Genomic DNA, 13,077 nt, shown 5'->3' on the forward strand with positions numbered 1-13,077 from the left:
ATTGTTTTCCTTTTCTCTTCCAGCTCAACTCAACTCAAATGAACCTCAACAACATTTTCAATATTTCCTTTCCAGATTTTTCTTTTTCCAATCAGTCAATCAGCTCTATCAAAAGCTATTGGTTGCCAGGGGAACTTTTTTTTTTTAGGGGTTGAGGGGTTTCGCCCCAAGTTATGAAGCTATGTTGAAAGCTATCCCCAGTATAGCTTTCCCAGTTCAGACCAAACCTTACGCGTAACATCATGGTACCATTATTTATCCCCAGTTATGATAAGTGAAATCTTGTGATAAGATAGGATGGGTAAATGTGAAAGATGGTTGTTTGCATCGACGTGAACCTGCATCGCAGCAAAGGGGACAGACATCGTGAATACCGGAATTCATCCAGCTCCGACGTTATTGCATTGCAGTGGCAGTGTGGCACAGCGGGAGCGATCACGTGCTTACGAGAACCAATAGCAACTGCCGCAGGTTTTCGCTCATCTGAAGTCAGAGCATGACGCGTACGCGTATTCTAGAGCAAGTACGACAAGCGGAAAAATAACTATTTTTTCCTCAGTACTCTGACGTGCGAATCAAATAAATGCCTGCACGATGTAGTGAATATCATGTGGCAAAGTATATACTTTAATGTTCCCGTATCAATTACAGCGTGCTTTGCGCGGACGGCGACGAAGTTTGCGAGGTTTGGTGGTGGTGGTGATGGTGAAAGGGCTTGCCGTTGTCGGCCTCACGTATATGGGCAACGTCACGACTGACGCCCTGGGGAAATGTGCGTCCTGGGCCGACTTCTAGGGGAACTGTGCCGACATATGCGAGGTTTGGCAGCGAGCTGATCAATGCAGGTTCCTGCTCCAATCCTCAAATTTCGTTTTATATTACTTTATGTCAAGCAAAATATAAAAGGACAGCGACTTTGGCAACTCACTTGCAGTGTTCTACTGTTAACATCTAATCTGGGAGTCTGAACACACAAACCGCGATCTATTGTACACATGGGGCTGCTTCCAATCATTCGATTTTGATTATTATAACACCAATTAAGCCCCTCGCTAAACTACCAAAGATCAATTTACGAGGCTCGCTGGACTTGCGCGTGACTCTATGGAGAAGCCGCGAAGTAATGAATTATTTTCCATAACGGAGTGATCATGTTCACATTCGTGCAGCGATGGATACTTCCGAAAATGGTCTAAAGTACACCTACTAATTACGTGTGCTGAAACTTTAACTTTATCGATCACAAGATAATTACTTTCTCTCAATTAGCTACTATTCTTGGGAACAGGTAAGCAGCTTCCTGCTCATTATTAGGTTACGAAGCGTGCTGATACTGTTTAGTTGGGGAAAATCTCCCTCGAGGGTCATGTATCCGTCATGCGGTATTTTATCCTCTTAGTAGCGCAGATAATTTTGTGTCGGCGAGCTTCACAGTGCACGGTCACGTACCAAGCCTTGTATACTTTATGCGGTTAGTAAGGAAAACGCTACTCTTTCGTGAGCAAAATGGAGAAGACAAAAAAAAAAAAACTGAAGGTGGACAAGTTGATAAAATAAAAGAAGCTAGAGTGTCAATTAAACGTCTTCTACAGAATGTCGCTCAGTATGACGGTGGTACCGTGATCCCTTGTATGAGAAGTCGAAATGTGTTCCCAGTCGGCAAAATCACAAAGAAGGGTGGGAAACTCCTGTCTAGAACAGTCCGAATGGAAGAAACCTGAAAAATCGCATTACAAATGTCATTTCATGCGGACTACTCGTTTCAATGTATATAGCGAAGGATTTTTCGTGGCTACATTGAACTAGTACTATCATGCGCGGATTTGGAGGAATATGATATTTTGATACTGGCAACATGCCCCTTAGGTCAAGACAACGTCAACTATATACAACATCTCGCTTGCATATTACTTTTATATTCAACATGAGCCTCCGATCAGGAAGTCAACAATGTCCTCATTGCGTATAATGCTCGCAACTAAAATTTGCACAGCAACAACAACAACAAATAAATGGTGACTATGACATGGTGTGATTCACCGCTGATTACACAGTGTCTTTACTGAAACCATGCTTTCGAAAAGAAGTTAATGCGTTCGAGGTGCTTGGCAATATGAGATTGAACGATATGCTCCAACAGCTTGCATGGGATGCTGGTCAATGAGATGGGTCTGAAGTTTGAGGGAACAGAAAGATGTCCGCTCTTTGGAATGGGAATGACTTTCGCTTGGCGCCAATCCATTGGAACCTCCCCAACTTGTAGACATTGGTTAAAGGTACGGGATAAGATATGACTAGAAGTATGTCGGGTGCTTTTCAGTATTTTGGAGTTAAGCATGTCAAGGCCAGGTGATGAAGACTTCAGGGACTCTATGAGCTTTACAATGCCAGCCGAAGAAATGGAAATAGGTGACATAGTTATAACAGGATCAAGTGAACAGGTGATCAGGTCATTCTCCAGAATACTCCAGCGGAAGATGCACAAAACGTCATAGCTTTCTGTTATACCACGTGACGTCGAGAGCTCAACGTCACGTCTTTCCGCAAGGTATTCCGTAGCAGACGACACGGCCGACGGTGTCGTTTGCTATGTATCGTCTTTTATGCCTACAGTTCACCACTCCTAATATTTTGGCAACGTGCGAATGTTCAACACAAGACGCGACGGAAGTTTTCTTTTTCTTTGCCTTTTCTTTCACGAGAATATTCCGTGGGAATGTCGCTCCTGCTAATACACGGAAATTGCGATCACAGCGCTTCTTTGAACGTTCCAGTAGGACCGCCTCGCGCGTGGGAAATGTGGCATTTAATCCAGTTCGCACAGCATGTGAACCTGCACACACCGGTATAGTACACACACAGGGTGGAATGAGTGTGACCCTACGAAGGAGTGAAGCTCGGTGGACGGCATCCCATTCTCGTCGGCTAAATTCGCAGGAAGTTCTCGAGACATCGTGCGTAATTAAACTCTAATGCGGGGGTACACGGCTTACACCGGGTCGATTCTGCATATTCTCTAACCTACGAAGCTACGAACGTACGAAACCTACGAAGAAATTGTGGTTATCAAGCGCTGTGCAACAATATAAATACGACCACGCGAACTTTCGCCTCAATCTATCGGTATAGCGCATAGGAAATATATGAAGACGAAAGTTTGCGTGGTCGTATTTATTTTGTTACGCAGTGGATGGTGACCACGATTTTTTCGTAGGTTTCTCTGTCATAAATTATTCACTGTGTGGCAGCAGAAGTCTGTCTGTCAAGTGATCTAGCCTTTCAGGGGTGAGTTAGTACACCCTGACGTGAGGAATCACGTGCTACGTGACCTTCTGACGCCATCCACTCAAACGTTGCCTGCCTGCATGCCTGCGTACTGCCGAAGATGGCCCAGTAATCTGTCTGCTTTTTTCGAAGTAGGAATGGGAAGCATTGCTGACTTACCGTTTCGGACAATATGGCTGCCGGAGAATCACAGTATCCTCATCTTTCCTGAAAGAAAACAACTTTCTACACAACTGTACACACAATTCGATACAACGAACATGATGCGGCCATGCAGATACCACTCTTCTCTTATCGGGCAGAAAACAACGCGTCCTTGCCGAAACACTTGAGCATATATCTGTTATCATGGCAATAGGACATACGAAAAGAAAGAAAAAGGAAAAAAAAAGAACGAAGCTCTGCAAATACAGGAAACAAAGTTCAGGCATGGTAAACGATTTTAGTTCCGCCAATCAACAGGACCAGATGAATCACTTATATTTTTAACAACCCAATGGAACGTAGTATCAGAACGCTTCTCCTAAGTTTGTATGCGATACATTTTTTTTTCTTGTTTCTTGTTGTTGCTTTTACATCTAACACTCGTTACTCGGTCCTGCTTTTCCCGCCTCTTTGCCCCACGATGCGCATCTATTGGAGCACCCACGCACACTTGAAGCACGTTGTCATTTTACATAAGAAAGCACGCTTTTACCAATATGAAAACACCATTCGGCAGGCTGCAAGGTAAACAATCAAACTCTTTCAACGATGGAATGGAACGGTAACACACTTTTCCTGTAATGCTTTCTCTCTTTCTTCTTTTTTTTCCCCCTCTTTCGTACTAACGAAAACTCAATGGCGTGACAACTTCGCCCAGCATCTAAGGTACTTCTCCGTTTTATTGGTTCTGAACGCGGTGGGGTCCTTCTGCAACAGGAATTACGCTTTACCTACTCTCGCAGAATCCGCCATGGGGGACACAGGCATTATCTGTGAGCGGACTTTATGGCACGGAGGCTCCCATAAAAGCCATGTCCGGAAAGCGCAGGATGTTTTGGCAAAAGAGATGGAGAGGAAATAGGAGCAAGGAAAGTATATTACGGAGCACCTATTCACTGACTGATCCCCGTTGACCGTTAGAGAGCGACACGCGCATCTGATAAAATATGTCGTAGCGCGGTGCATGGGACGAGATTGGGTCATTCGGGAAGTACCTGCCCTCGAAAGTGGAATATGTACGGAGTCAGCGAGCATATTGGATCATAGGATAGAGGCAGTTGGTAATGATCTTACGATGGCGTATTGGATAAGCAGTCTATAGGCTGCTTACCCGGTACGAGCATACAAAGGTAGTGTTTCAGTGGTAGCGAGCTTGTGTTACACGCGTAGTACAAAAGATAAGTCTGTTTCGACACACTTCAGCTTACGAAACCAGAAATAAGTGGTGGAGGGTTACTGTATGTGCACGTGCCACGGATGAGCGTTTCAAGTGTCACCTAAAGGTATCAATAAAGCAAGCACAGCCAAACAAACGAAAAAAAAAAAAATCCATAGGACCAGGTAGTATACGAAGTGGATGATCTTTAACAAAAGACCGCACAGCGGCTGTAAGTTCACTTCAAACTAGCAAAGCATTTCCACACACTTTCTGGTTTTCCTTTTTTTTTCTTTCTTTTTTTGCTTTCACTAGTTGAACATAAAGCGGACCTTAAATTTTTTTTAATTAGTTCGTTGCTGCCCTGTTTGAAAGGCCCAATGAAGGCTCCAGGGCTGCCCAAGCTACTACTAAGCAGATAACGTTAACGGGCATTCCCTCCTCCCATCCCCTGTCTCCGTTTCCCTCTCCCTCGAGCAACGCGCCGCCAGGCTAAGCCAGCACCACGTAGATTTAGAGGGCCTACTACTAGAGAGGGCCATCCCAAATATTTTCAGTTTAAGACATGTGATGGAAGTATCTGCGTCTATTTGCCGAATAGCACAAAAAATTTTGAGGGACGCAGTTTTTTTTTTTTTCGCATAAAAAAAAAACGTACACAAACACAGCCGCGCTCGTTCACTCCCGACTCGCCTCCCAGGGTGTAACAAGGAGGAGAGGGGCGACCTATGACGTCATAACGTCTCCGCGCTCAGTCGAGATCAGCGCCTGTTTTTCTTTTTGTGCGTGAGGGCTTTCGTCTTTTGAACGTGATAAACCTGTTCCCTCAGGGGAGATTAGGAATTGAAAGGTGACGTTGGGCATGGAAGATTTCCTTATCCCAGGGGAGTTTCCCTGTGGGGGGGGGGGGGGGGATCTGTTTATTGAAGAAAGAATGAGAAAGGAAAGGTTACCTTAAAACCTTGATATCTTGATTTGTTTCCGCCAAATCTTGCTACGAACAACAGCAATTATCGACGATTTCGTCATGTTCCCAGCCTTATAAAACCGTTACACCATTGGCTCTACCAGAAAATGGAGAACGTACACACCTAGCCAAGGAAAGCAGCTTTCTAATCATATTGGTTTCTTTAAGAACGGGCAAGCACGAGCTGTGGAATCTTGCTACGGAAACGCCCATTTTCGGGGAAGGAGTGTGGGCAACCCTTTTTCAGGGCCCTGTACAGGAGGGAGGGGGGGGGGTAATGCTGAAAGAGCTCGCCATTGCAGAGGGAGCTTACCGTTGAACAGCTGACTAGCAGACAATACTCTGAGCCAATCAGAGAGAGCGGACGCTGTAGCGTCAGCGCAAGGTCACAGGCTGGTACTGCCCTGCACCACCGTTGCGCACGGTCACTTTTTGCGGCGTTCTTTAAATTAAATTTCTGCGATAATTATGACTGTGGGGTGAATTACTTCTCATGGTGTATTTTACTGGTCTACTGAACAGTTTTATATAAAGAAAACAGTGTTAAAAATGACTTCTGTGCTACTTTAATGCCTCTTCTCGCTCCTTCGCACGTAGAAAAAAATAAATAAAAGAAATCGAGACGTCAGCCAATCGCCTAGGACGATTTTGAAATACAGGCTTTCCGTGGCTACCAGTGTGACTGCTTGCAGCTCGTCTCCATAGCTACGGCCACTAAATGCACGGTCGTGATTGGCGGACTCTTTGACGTCACGTCCGGGATTTGTCACCATGTGGTGTTGGACAGGCACCGAGACCCCTCGTCACTGTCCTTTCCTTCCAACTCTTTCTCACGCGCTTAAGGAAGACTATTTAGCTCAAAGTACAAAAGCCGAAACAGAAAGCAGAAAAAGGAAGAAAAAAAGATTAGTAGATTATAAGGACCTCGACGCAGGAATTTTCTTTGCACCGTCGCTCGAAGAATCTGCTGTATCACGCGTTCTTTTGCTTCGGTTTTCATAAATAACTGCGCTCACATACGAATAATTCCCCGCTGTGCCGATGCACGCGGAGTTTAACGTGTGTGTCGTATATTGGACTTTTTGTGCTATATTTTTGCTTCGCCACATTCTCTGCGTGCACAACGAGGCGAGGGGAAATCTATTTACCTAACGCATAGCTGATACCTCAGCGCGTCGCAACAAGAATGCAACGAATGCCGATGTTCAAATATTGCTCCACTGCGCAAGTTAATGGTGCACCCTACTACAGCCCTGGAGCGTGGCTGTGCCTGCTACTTGGTCGTCTATCACGCAAACGAATGTTTCCGAAAGAACGGTTGCCCTGTCTAACGTGCTCTCATTAGTTACGTGAAATGTCCCACAGGGTCATTTTCGAGAAAGAAAAAGGATGATTAACCGATCGGGCATCTAAAGACACGAAACCAACATCACTGCTTGGTTCACTGGTTGACATCACGTGATGGTTCGGGAAGCCGTATCCGGGTAGTTGCTACCCAAACAGCACAACATCTTGGCCCAATATTGGACCAATATTGCCAAAGCCTGCCCAATATTGGACCATTATTGTCAAAGCCGGCCCAACATTGGTCCGGTATTACCGATATTGGCCCAATATTGTCAAATCCGCCCAATATTGGTCCAGTATTACCAATATTGGCCCGATATTGGACCAAGATGTTGTGCTGCTTGGGTAGTACCGGTAAAGTACAAAAAACTTGTAACGTTTAAAAAAAAGCAGAAATGTAGAAAAAAAACGTACTTTTTCGTTGAAATGTTGTTTGTGGTCTCATCATTAGTGCACGCTGGATGATGTCCTACATCTCAGAGTCTCTCTCATTGAAAGATACTCCGATGCTCGCAGAGTATAGTCTGCTTCCTCCAGGAAACCGTACTCGTCCAAAGACCATGACTCAGAGTTTATATTTACTCACGGGGCTCACCAATCCTAACGGTGACCGTTCTACGCGTTAACTTTCGACTGCCATTATTTGATCACCTCATCTCATACCGGCTACTGTCGTGACACTGTCCGTAGAAGTGAGGGTAGAGGAACGGCAAGTCGGAATCGGAACCACCAACACCAATGTGCATCGCGAACTACAATATATAGCCTTGATCGCTGTGAAGCACTCGCATTTTTATTAATTTGTTTGTTTGTTCTCTTCGTACCATGCCATACTCACCAATACATAGGTGTGCGCGCTCTCACTTCAATTCCACTGTACATCGAAATACCAGAATGACTTTGGTGCTAAAACATTAGGCTGGATAACTGATTGGTTAATGCTTCATCGAAATATTTTCCTTTTAAGTGAGTGTCTTCTGTACCGCGTTGTGCTTTATTAGTTATGTTGGAGCGTGTTTCTTTTTCTTTTTCGCTGATATTACTGCGTCTCTCTCGACGACGCCATCTCTGCGGAATCAATTTTGGCCCTCACAAGGGCCGTCGTCAAAAACAGCCACTGGACTCATCGAAGAGCTCTAAACAAAACTCCGACCTGTCGTCGCTTCGCGTTCACCATAATTCATCCTCTCATATTAACCTCTGTGAAGTGCGGGGTAGGGTTCTGTGGCTACCACGGGGAAACATCCCATGTCATCATCACTTCTCCTTCATTTATTGTTGTTGTTGTTGTCAAAAACAGAATGTGGAAATTTACCACGATGAAACGTACGAATTAGAATAGACGATTTCAGGAAATCCCAGCGTTCCTTGCGCACGCATTGCATCCTGGGAGATTACTGCAATGCGGCCAGGGGGACTGCCCTTCACGTTTCGTTTTCGCTGACCTTGACACCTCCTGGACAATGGGCCAAAAGAGGAGAAACCGAAACAGCTGGTTGCACCAGTGCTACCTACACTTCCATTGTTTTCTTTCTGCTTCTATTCTATTCTATTCTATTCGAAACAGTTTGGATACCTCCTCCTCGTTTGTTATGAGCGGGTTCCCATAATTCAAAGTGGCGCTAAGCTCTCTGGGATTTTCTGAAGTCGTCTATTCCCACCTGCATTGAGTAACTGGTGAGAACGGCGCCCCGGCATCGGCAAGTGTTTACAACGCCCTCAGATATCCAGACTACGCGTAACTGTGTCCCCGATATCACGAATGCCATTCAAGCGCCGAGATCCCCACTATACGCCGGGTTTGAACCCGTTAAATCGTTAACGACATCCGTGGCTCAAGGTCAAGTGTCTCCTTCATTCCACGGTGTCCACCGCGTCGTGTGCATCGCTCGTTAATTATGAAAGGTAGCTCTTTCAAAATGTGGACTGCTTCGAAGAGAGTTCTCGGCGGTAAACGTTACACGAGGATCGCATTAAACGCGGGCTCGTTTATGCAGGTGGCGCTGTTGCAAAAGTTATAAACACTTTGTAAACTGGCGCTCGTGTCACGTGTATTGCGCCGGGAAGCAATTTGTCTGAAAGGCTTATCATAAAGTTATGCGTGAAAGCGGTAATGCAGTAGCGAGCCGCATTGAGTAAACGTGAAAAGGGGAGGAGTACATACAGGGTGATCGTTATGGATGGATCCAACGTGGCTGATTACGTTACACATAATTTTGGTAGAAGAAAACTTTTGCCACGTATCCTTCGTGCTTCTCTTCCGGTGGAATATCCGGTCTAAAACGATCCGGTCCAACCCTTCCCAGGGAGCGCCGTGACGGTAAGTTATATTGCGCTGCGTTCAGAGTTTTTCCGCGCTAACACACTACACGGTAAAAAAAAAGAGTAAATTTATTCCTGTTGGGGACAAGATGTACTGCAGCAACGATTAGCGCCGTTCAGGGTTAAACGCATGCAAGTTTACGTGAAGTTTAGGGTCTTTTTGTAGTGATAGGAGTAAATTTCAAAGTCAGATACTAACATGGCGAGTAATTGCAATCTCGAGGAGTTTACTACTGCTTTTTTGTTTGTTTGTTTAGAGTACGTAGTCCACTTCCTTACAAATCACATGCAAGGGCAACCCGATTTCTTTAAATAACGAAGGGGGATTTCCACTTAAAATTTATCTCGTATCGAATATTGGTCCGCGCATTTTCTTGCCCGTTCGCGTATGATGGACGGGTTCACCACTGTTTGCGCATTTGGCTGCATAGACATGCAGAATAATTCTGAGAAAGCAGCCGAGCAAATTAATATATGAATTGGGTTAACTCTCCTCTGCTGTCGCTCATAACGCATGTACTTGAAACATGTGTAAAGTGAGCTTCTCCGCGTAGCATGCAGTAGTGTAGCAGAGCACGCTTTACAGGAACGCTACGGTCTATTGGACGGATTACGAAGTCCACACCAATAAAATGCCTACAGTGTTATTTGCAGTGGCGAATTCAACTTCTTCCTTTTTTGATATGGTCAAGTTCAGACTCAAACTTTGCACTACGCAATGACAGATCTTTCTGCAGACAACTATGAGAAAACAGACGACGTTTCTGCATGCCCCTGAAACTGAGGTATCATGTAGTAGTGGTTGTCTGTCTTTTGTGCTACGCAGGTGCACGGAGAACGTGGACTCGTGCATGGTATTTCGGGGTGTGTCACCTGACGCCTCACAAAACTTTGAAAGTCTATTTGTCCGAGGGTTATCGGTTCAATGGTATTTATCTTCGGCGAACTTTTGTCATGATTGTCTAACACTCTGATCAGTTCGCAGCCGCTAGAGATTGAATGCTATGAATATATTTTTTTTAAAAAGAAATGGAATGGATGTCCAATTTACCCATTCCACCACAAGATACATTCCCTACCACAACAATTTAAAGCTGAAAAATAAATAAATAAAAACCGAAAACAGTCGTTTCGAGAAGCGCCATTTGTCGTCACTCAGTCCTACTTCTACATGAGAATGAAGAAGTTTCTACAACACCTGCAAAATTTATAATCTCGAAACGCCTGTCTGTCCGTCTGTCTGTCACAACTTGAGCGTACCATAAACGTCGCTGGCTCTCGTGTTTAATTCGGGGCTCGACGGCCTTCGATGGCCCAATAAGTATCCCACATAATCTGTGAAGCGTTTCACTTAAGCAAAGGAACCCACTAGGGGGGCGAATCCACGAGGACAGCGAACCACTATCAGCACAGTATTGCTGCGGCTATATATATATATATATATATATATATATATTCGTTGAGCACAACGCAGTCCCGGGAAGGTGATCAGGTAATATGGAGTGTGTGTTTTTTTTTTTTTCCTTTCTCTGTCGGTGGTGAAGGGTGCCTCATTAAAATCACAAAGGACCGCCATTCGGAAATCCGGGGCCTCATATTCCTTTCAATGCAGCAGCCACTGCCTCCGCACGCCAGGTAGAGAGCTCAGGTGACGCTGATTGCCTAGTGGAACCAAAGTGCCTCGGAAAATAAGGAGGGAGAATATCGCGTGTGCATATTTTGGTTCGGTCATCACAATGCCAACGCCGGATATTCATAAGTTGTCCCGATTGCGGTTTGAATTTTCGAGGTGAGAGCGAAATGATGTTTTGCTTTGAATGGGAAGGGTTTGATTTGAAGCCAAGGTTTGATTCGCGAGGTTGTTTGCATGAGCTTAGGGCTTCCTCGATGTATTTCCTAATGACGTCTTCCATCTCGAACGGAATAAACCAATTAGGAAAGGTTATTCTCATCCTACAGTGTTGTTTGCGCATTTTTGCACTTGTTGTTCTCGACTAGACGATGGGTTGGGAAACGTAATGTTTGTGCTCAATTTGCTCGGAGACAGCTTCCTCAGCTGTCAAACTGTTGAGTTAGGGTCACACATGTGTTTCAAAAAGGGACGCCGGAAAAGAACCGATAAACCTTCCCGCGCCGTGGGACCACCTGTTGTGTCTGGAAGAGTGTCGCGAGCCCGAGCGCCCGATTGGCCGAACGAAACGCGAAAGGCGAACGAATAGCGAACTTGCGAGTAGAGCACCTGAGAAGTAGTTTTTGGGGGTGGGGTGGGGTGAGAATTTTTGTTAGGAGTAGCAGAACAAGTCGGGAGACGAGTTCAATTTCTCCTTGTTTTTTTTCTCTTTCTTTTTCTTACAAACAAACAAACACATTTTCGGACCCGCGGCCGAACGTGGAGGTACGCGGGTTCGAATCCCGGTGCAGGCTGTGCTGTCTGGGGTTTGTCCTGCGTTTCCCTCAGACAGTGTCAGACATATGTTGGCACGGTTCCCTTAGAAGTCGGCCCAGGACACACATTCCCCCAGAGCGTTAATCGTGACGTTGCCCACCTCTGGGAGGCCGGCAACGGTGAGCTCTTTCATTAGCACCACCACCACCACCAGCACGAAGTGATTCTGGTGAAAATCGTTTGGCAACGATGTGTGCTTTGCGTACACGACGACGCGGCGCAAACGCAAGAGTCGGACTTGTGGACTCCGCATTGGTGGAAACATTCTCCCCCCAAACAGTGAAAAATCTCATCGCTGAGCGAAAACAATTTGCGGTTTGTAGGAGGAAGTGTCAGAAGGGAAGAACAAATGTTCCCTCGTGTTACGACAGCCTCTCCGTATATTTCTCATAACTCCGTCTTACCGTAACGTGAGCTCTTCCTAAAGTATGAGACTGTATCGTGGCAACTTCCTGACACCGAGAAAGTTGTGCTACCGATGGCTTTCGTTACACCCCGAGGGAAATCATGGTTCCAAAAGCGCGTCATAAATATGCCTAGGCAAATATAAATATACGCCGTAGCGCTCCAGTCGATGCTGACGTTGGATTTATAAGAAGATGACAAGTTCCAAAACTAATCAAAAGATTGTTGATAAAAGAAGAAAGGCAAAAGAGTGGATACTGTTACCTAACTAAAACGAATGCTTGTGATGTGATGTGATGTGATGTGATGTGATAAAGAAAAGAAATCTCCGCAGCTAGAGTCTGTAACGCACATTTTGAGTCGCTATAGGGCTTTGTGTACACTGAGTGACCATTCGTTCATTGATTGATTGATTTTTAAAAGAAAAAAATGGAGATGACTTTGACATTGACTTTGTGCATTTTGCATTTGCATTTGATATTACAGCGTAGCGGGCTGTGCGAATAGTATGTTTTGTTTTCTTAGTACCGAAGCAGGTAACCGTTTATTTTCGCAACGAGGCGATGTATCTGAATATATTCGAATACTTTCGAAGAGCCCCAAAACGCCAGAAGGGAGGATATAACGCAAAGTGAGTGAGCTGCTTCATACCAAGATCCGTATGCACACATGACATGCATGACGTGCATATGTGTTCCATTCCATTCCATTCCATTCCGAAAAGCTTGGTGTTTGCTTCGGATACATAACTACTCACTTCCTATTCAATTAGGTTCCAATTATAGAATTATGTATTGTGACAACCATCGTGAATCCTATGGCGTCCGTTTGTCTTCATGCATCTCATACAACACACGGTTCAGGAGAACCCTGAACCGTGTGTGCTGTTCCAATTAATGCCGGCCTCGGTAGCTCAGTCGGCATGGCGATCTCACGATTGCGGCT

General features: G+C 45.2%; 2 protein-coding genes across 3 annotated transcripts in view; one reads left to right on the plus strand and one right to left on the minus strand.

Annotated features, from left to right (window-relative positions):
• LOC135368711 (T-cell activation inhibitor, mitochondrial-like) overlaps positions 1 to 13,077 on the plus strand; it is a 284,743-nt gene that overhangs the window by 127,825 nt on the left and 143,841 nt on the right. The window lies entirely within an intron of this gene.
• The window catches only part of LOC135368713 (tachykinin-like peptides receptor 99D), a 244,829-nt gene that overhangs the window by 122,480 nt on the left and 109,272 nt on the right, over positions 1 to 13,077 (minus strand). For both annotated transcript variants that reach the window (XM_064602170.1, XM_064602169.1), the window contains one exon: positions 3,445 to 3,492. The gene's annotated coding sequence lies outside the window, so the exon portion shown is untranslated. The remainder of the gene's footprint in view (positions 1 to 3,444; positions 3,493 to 13,077) is intronic.

The sequence above is a fragment of the Ornithodoros turicata genome, chromosome 9 (assembly GCF_037126465.1).
Source record: "Ornithodoros turicata isolate Travis chromosome 9, ASM3712646v1, whole genome shotgun sequence".
Lineage (NCBI taxonomy): Eukaryota > Metazoa > Arthropoda > Arachnida > Ixodida > Argasidae > Ornithodoros > Ornithodoros turicata.